The sequence below is a fragment of the Callorhinchus milii genome, unplaced genomic scaffold (genome assembly GCF_018977255.1).
Source record: "Callorhinchus milii isolate IMCB2004 unplaced genomic scaffold, IMCB_Cmil_1.0 Scaffold3, whole genome shotgun sequence".
Classification (NCBI taxonomy): domain Eukaryota; kingdom Metazoa; phylum Chordata; class Chondrichthyes; order Chimaeriformes; family Callorhinchidae; genus Callorhinchus; species Callorhinchus milii.
This window is the reverse complement of record NW_024704744.1, coordinates 14,212,607-14,221,329: the sequence shown is the minus strand read 5'-3', so window position 1 is coordinate 14,221,329 and position 8,723 is coordinate 14,212,607.

Genomic DNA, 8,723 nt, shown 5'->3' with positions numbered 1-8,723 from the left:
CGCCTCAATACACACCCCACACACACAACGTAAACACCCACCTCAATACACACTCACACACACTGTAAACACCCGCCTCAATACATCCCCTCACACATACACTGTAAACACCCACCTCAATACACACCCTACACACAAAACGTAAACACCCACCTCAATACACACCCTACACACAAAACGTAAACACCCACCTCAATACACCCCACACACACACTGTAAACACCCACCTCAATACACCCACGCCCACACACCGTAAACACCCACCTCAATACAGCCCCCCCCACACACCGTAAACACCCATCTCAATACACCCCCCCCCACACACTGTAAACACCCACCTCAATACACCCCCCCACACACCATCAACACCCATCTTAATACACCCCCCCTGCACACCGTAAACACCCGCCTCAATACACCCCCCACACACACACCATAAACACCCACCTCAATACACCCCACACACCGTAAACACCCGCCTCAACACCCCCCCCCACACACACACCGTAAACACCCACCACCAATACACACCGTAAACACCCGTCTCAACACACACACACACACCCCACACACCGTAAACACCCGCCCCCAATACACACCGTAAACACCCACCTCAACGCCCCCCCCACACACACCGTAAACACCCGCCCCCAATACACACCGTAAACACCCGCCTCAACACACCCACAGACACCGTAAACACCCGCCTCAATACACACCCCACACACACAACGTAAACACCCACCTCAATACACACTCCCACACACACACCATAAACACCCGCCTCAATACACACCCCACACACACAACGTAAACACCCACCTCAATACACTCCCACACACACCATAAACACCTACCTCAATATACCCCCCCACACACACCGTAAACACCCACCTCAATACACCCCACACACCGTAAACACCCACCTCAATACACACTCACCACACCCCCAACACACACACCGTAAACACCCACCTCAATACACCCCCCAGACACACACCGTAAACACCCACCTCAATACACACTCCCACACACACACCGTAAACACCCATTTTAATACACCCTCCCGCACACCGTAAACACCCACCTCAATACACCCCCCCCACACACCGTAAACACCCACCTCAATACACCCCCCACACACACCGTAAACACCCACCTCAATACACCCCCACACACACCGTAAACACCTCAATACACCCCCCCACACACCGTAAACACTCACCTCAATTCACCCCCACACACACTGTAAACACCCACCTCAATACCCTCCCCCACACACATTGTAAACACCCACCTCAATACAACCCCCCACACACACCATAAACACCCGCCTCAATACACACCCCACACACACAACGTAAACACCCACCTCAATACACTCCCACACACACCATAAACACCTACCTCAATACACCCCCCCACACACACACCGTAAACACCCACCTCAATATACACCCCCCCACACACCGTAAACACCCACCTCAATACACACTCCCACACACACACACCGTAAACACCCACCTCAATACACCCCCCACACACACCGTAAACACCCACCTCAATACACACTCCCACACACACTGTAAACACCCACCTCAATACAAACCCCCCCACACACCGTAAACACCCACCTCAATACACCCCCACACACACACCGTAAACACCCACCTCAATACACCCCCACACACACCGTAAACACCTCAATACACCCCCCACACACCGTAAACACTCACCTCAATTCACCCCCCACACACACTGTAAACACCCACCTCAATACCCTCCCCCACACACATTGTAAACACCCATCTCAATACACCCCCCCACACACACTGTAAACACCTGCACCTCAATACACCCTCCCACACATACACTGTTAACACCCGCCTGAATACACCCCCCACACACTGTAAACACCGACACATCAGTACACCCACAAACACACTGTAAACACCCACAACTCAATACACCCACCCACACACTGTAAACACCCACACCTCAATACACACACACTGTAAGCACCCACACTTCAATACACCCACACACACACTTCAAACACCCACACCTCAATACACCCACCCACACACTGTAAACACCCACACCTCAATACACCCACACACACACTGTCAACACCCACACCTCAATACACCCTCCCCCCACAAACACTGTAAACACCCGCACCTCAATACACACCCCCCCCACACACTGTAAACACCCACACCTCATTACACACACACAATGTAAACATGCACACCTCAATACAACCACACACTCTGTAAACACCCACACCTCAATATACCCACACACTCTGTAAACACCCACACCTCAATACACCCCCCCACACACACTGTAAACAGCCACACCTCAATACACCCCCACACACACTATAAACCACCACACCTCAATACACCCACACACACAGTGTAAATACCCACACCTCAATACACCCACACACACAGTGTAAACACCCACACCTCAATACACCCACACACACAGTGTAAACATCCTCACCTCAATACACACACACACACTGTAAACACCCACACCTCAATACACCCACACACACAGTATAAACACCCGCACCTCAATACACCCACACACACTTTAAACACCCACACCTCAATACATCCCCCCCCACACACTGTAACCACCCACACATCAATACACCTCACGCACACTGTAAACAGCCACACCTCAATACACCCACACACACAGTGTAAACACCCACACCTCAATACACCCACCTCAATACACCCACACACACAGTGTAAACACCCACACCTCAATACACCCACACACACAGTGTAAACACCCTCACCTCAATACACACACATACACACTGCAAACACCCACACCTCAATACACCCCCACACACACTGTAAACACCGACACATCAGGACACCCACATACATACTGTAAACACCCACAACTCAATACACCCACCCACACACTGTAAACACCCACACCTCAATACACCCACACACACACCGTAAACACCCGCCTCAATACACCCTCCCACACATACACTGTAAACACCCGCCTCAATACACCCCACACACACACCGTAAACACCCACCTCAATACACACCTCCACACACACCGTAAACACCCACCTCAATACACACCTCCACACACACCGTAAACACCCACCTCAATACAACCTCCCAACACGCACTGTAAACACCCACACCTCAATACACACACACACACACTGTAAACACCCACACCTCAATACACACAAACTCTAAACACACACCTCAATATACACACACACACACACTATAAACACCTACACCTCAATACACACACACATACACTGCAAACACCCACACCTCAATACACCCCCCCCCCCCCCCCACACACACACACACACTAAACACACTCACACTGCAATACAACTAAGCTAAGAGACAACTTTCTTCAGCTCAATGTGCACAAAACTGAGGCTCTCCTGATTGGGTCGCGTCAGCGCCTCCGCACCTCAGGCGCTGACAGCATCAGCATCCAAGGCTGCACTCTCCACCTCTCAGAGCCAGTCAGGAACCTCGGGGTTCTGTTCGACCCTGAGCTGTCCTTTCTCCCTCATATCCGCGCCACAACTGGCACCGCCTTCCATCACCTCCGGAACATCGCCAGACTACGGCACTACCTCACCCCTCACGCTGCTGAAACCCTGGTTCACGCCTTTATCACCTCAAGGCTGGACTATGGGAACTCTCTCCTCGCCGGCCTTCCCGGCACCTCCCTCCACAAGCTGCAGGTCATTCAGAACTCTGCAGCTCGTGTACTGTCCCGCACCAGGCTTCGGGACCACATCACTCCCACCCTCGCTCCCCTCCACTGGCTCCCCATCCCCCAGATGATTGAATTCAAGATCCTCATCCTCACCTACAAGGCCATTCACGGCCTCGCTCCCTCCTACCTCTCTGACCTACTATCCCCCTACTTACCTGCCCGTACCCTCCGTTCCTCTGGCTCCGGTCTGCTCCACGTCCCCCGCCCCAACCGCCCTACCATCGGTGGCCGGGCCTTCAGCCTCTCAGCCCCGAGGCTCTGGAACTCTATCCCCCAGTGCCTTCGCCTTGCTTCCTCCCTTTCCTCCTTCAAGGCCGGTCTCAAGACCTTTCTCTTTGACCGTGCCTTCAGCTCCCCTCTCGACTCTCTACCCCCTCCTCGCTCCCTCCCTTCCCTCCCCTCACCCTGACCCCTGCTCGGGTCCTGACCCAACTGTCCAGCGCCTTGGGACGTCCTCCCGACATGAAAGGTGCTCACTAAATGAAATCTTGTTGTTGTTGTTGTTGCAATACGCACACACACACTGTAAACACCCACACCTCAATACACACACACACACTAAACACTCACACTGCAATACACACACACACACTGTAAACACACTCACACTGCAATACACACACACTGTAAACACACTCACACTGCAATACACACACACACTGCAATACACACACACACACTAAACATACTGCAATACACACACAATGTAAACACACTCACACTGCAATACACACACACTGTAAACACACTCACACTGCAATACACACACACACTCTAAGCACACTCACTGCAATACACACTGTAGACACACTTACACTGCAATACACACACACACTGTAAACACACTTACACTGCAATACACACACACACTGTAAACACACTCACTGCAATACACACACACTGTAGACACACTTACACTGCAATACACACACACACACTAAACACACTTACACTGCAATACACACACACACACACACTAAACACACTTACACTGCAATACACACACACACACTGTAAGCACACTCATACTGCAATAAACACACACACTGTAAACACACTCACTCTGCAATACACACACACACTGTAAACACACTCACTGCAATACACACACACTGTAGACACACTTACACTGCAATACACACACACACACTAAACACACTTACACTGCAATACACACACACACACACACTAAACACACTTACACTGCAATACACACACACACACTGTAAGCACACTCATACTGCAATAAACACACACACTGTAAACACACTCACTCTGCAATACACACACACACTGTAAACACACTCACTGCAATACACACACACTGTAGACACACTTACACTGCAATACACACACACACACTAAACACACTTACACTGCAATACACACACACACACTGTAAGCACACTCATACTGCAATACACACACACACTGTAAACACACTCATAATGCAATACACACACACTGTAAACACACACACTGCAATACACACATACTGTAAACACACCCAGACTGCAATACACACACTGTAAACACTCTCACACTGCAATACATACACACACACTGACTGCAAACACACTCACACTGCAATACATACACTGAATGTAAACACACACTGCAATTACATACACACACACTGACTGCAAGCACACTCACACTGCAATACATACTCACACACACACATACATACACTGTCTGCAAACACACATACAGTGCAATACATACTCACACACACTTACTGCATACACTGCATACACACACACTGACTCCCAACCCCATTGACCCCCACTCCAACTGAATACAACCCCTAGATCGTGTGCAAACCCTCAACTGTCCAATGCCTTGGGACGTCCCTGACATGAAAGCCACTATATATACATGAAATTCATTGTTGTCAAATATGCACACATTGATTTTAAACATGCACGACTGACTATAAACATACACATACACTGACTTTAATAATAATAATCCTTGCATTTGATATAGTGCCTTATCGTGTCATCGAGCCGTGTCCAAGTGCTTCATCGAATACACTGTGAAGTGAATTGACTGTATATTTTATGGGCAAATAATAATCCTTGCATTTGGTATAGCACTATATCACATTGGAAAGTGCTTCACAGGACTTACTGTGTATTTGTAGACAAACACGGCAGTACAATTGTGTACAGTGAGTTTGTCCTACAAACAGCTGTGGAGTGATTGACCAATTTTATTAGAGGAATTGTTGACCAAGGCACCAGGAGAGAGAAACTCCCCTCTCTTTTCAAATAGTGTTTTTAACGGCCACCTGAACAGGCAGATGGGACCTTGTTTTAACATCTCATCCAAACACCTCTGACAATGCAACACCCCACAGCACTTCATTGGAGTGTCAGCAATTAAATGCTGTGGGATCTTTAACATGCACCTGAACAGATAGATGGAGCCTCAGTGTAACATTTCACATCGAACATTAAGGCACACCCCAACACTTCATTGGAATATCAACTTAGACTATACGAGTTCCAAGTCCCGACGTGGGTCTTGAACCCACAACCTTCTGACTTGGAGGTGAGAGTGCTACCGACAAAGCCAGCCTGACATATGATGTTTCTATGGTTCTAAAAGAAAAGATGTCTAAAATAAAATAACCATTCATTTATTAAAATGAAGTAAGGTTTTATGTTTAGTATCAGTTGGCAAGGCTCTAGTCTCTGGGTGACAAACTGTGGGTTTAATCCACACATTAGGACTGGAACTCGTCTATGCTGACACTTGAGTGCCAGACTGACATAGACACATTGTGAAAGGTGCAAGGATATTTTACACCAGTGAGATTAGAGCTCCGTCTTGTGGTGAGAGTAAATAACCCTACCAGCAATTCACTTACTCTCAAAAGATTGTTTACTTGCAGGACTGATCCAGGCAAACAACAAAAACAATAACAACTTGGATTTATATAGCGTCCTCCATGCCGGACGGCGTCTCAGAGCGCTTTACAGTAACGGATCCCAGGACCGAGCCAGCGGATGGGGAGGAAGGTGACCAAAAGCGCGGTCGAAAAGAAAGAGAACTGAAAATGGGAAGGGAGGGAGGCGAAGGAAGTGAAGAAGGCAGTTACAGAGCCTCGGGGCATAGTGGCTGAAGGCACGGCCACCAAAGGTGGAGCGGAGGACTCGGGGGACGAGGAGGAGGCCAGACCTGGAGGAACGAAGGCAACAGGTTTTGAGGAGAGAGGAGGTCAGAGAGGTAGGAGGGGTGCAGAGGAGCGTAGTGACTTGAATACAAGGGTGAGGATCTTGAAATCGATCCTCTCTGGGATAGGCAGCCAGTGCAGTCTGGCAAGGACTGGGGTAATCGGGGAATGGAGTTTGGTGTGGGTGAGAATGAATGTAGCAAAGTTTTGAATGATTTGGATTTTATGGATGGTAATGGATGGGAGACCGGTGAGGAGGGCGTTAGAGTAGTCCAGCCGAGAGGTGGCAAAGGCATGGACCAGGGTTTTAGCGACTTTTGGGGAGAGGTATTGGCGGAGACGGGCGATGCGTCAGAGGTGGAAGATGGCGGTGCTGGTGAGGAACTGGATGTGGGGGAGGAAGGATAATTGGGGGTCCAACCTGGCGCCTAGGTTGCAAAGGGGTTCGGAGAGTTTTAGGGGGAGGTCGGGTAGGTGGAGGAGGTGAGAGCCGTGAGATTTTAGACGTTGACGAGAGCCAAAGAGTATGGCTTCTGTCTTGTCAACGTTCAGCTGAAGGAAGTTTGCGCTCATCCAGCCCCTGAGATCTGACAGGCAGGCTGACAGAACATCAGGGGACTGGGGGTCTCAAAGAGTGGTGGAAAAATAGAGTTGGGTGTCATCTGCATACATGTGGAAATGTGTCCCATGTCTGTGGATGACATTCCCAAGAGGGAGCATGTAGATGAGAAAAAGGAGGGGGCCTAGGATGGATCCTTGGGGTGCCCCACAGGTAACCGGGTGAGAGCGGGAGGAGAAGCCGTTTGTACAGATGTACTGCTGACGGTTTGTGTTAGGTACTATTAAATACAATAGTTTCCTTGGTCTGATCAATAGATGTATCACTTTAAAAGGAAAGTCTGGTGGTTCATTGGGGCTCCTTCAATGATGTTATGTTATGCAAGATTATGTTATGACAAGGAGCCCCCACCAGGCAGTGTCTGAAAAGCTGAACAAACCAGGTCACTGTTGAATTCACACAGATCAAGAAACATCAGAGTGGACATCAAATTTCATCCCGTTGTTTTCACTTAGCTATTTGTAACCTGAAGCCTTCTTCGTGGCTAATGAGTATTTCATTTACTCCAAAATGTGAGCGTGATAGAACGGAGGCGTAGGCGAACGTTTGGCACCTTAATGCATTTGTGCACTCAGTCGTTTATCATTAATGATACCAGAGGCACCATTAAATAATGAGCAGAGCTAACTTGAAAGAAAAACTTGTGTTTAAGTGTACATGTCTGTATCTAGAGTGATAATTTGTAACTCGTTTTACTCATACAATATTTAATAAAATATAAACAATAATTTACACTTATGTAGTAATTTCACCTTCAAAACAACAACTTGCACTTATATAGCACTCTCCACACAGGGTAGCATCTCAGAGCACTTAATCTTCTGTTGGAGAGAAATGGAGAGTAGACTTGGCAAAGCCAAACCTGGAAACACTTTACAAAGGCAGTGGTTTCCGAGCAGGGGATGGGGAGATGTCCAAAAGCCAGTCAAAAAGATAGGTCTTTATGTAGGATTTGAGAGCTTATTGAAAACAAAATGAAGGTTAAATGTAATTCTACTTTTCTACTTTAAAGGAACCAAAGCAATTTCTACTTTCAACCCTGTGTGAACTGATGTTTCAGCAACCGGGAAAGTTCTTATGTTGAAACCATGCAAGTATTATTATCAACATGTACTAAACAAAGTTGTC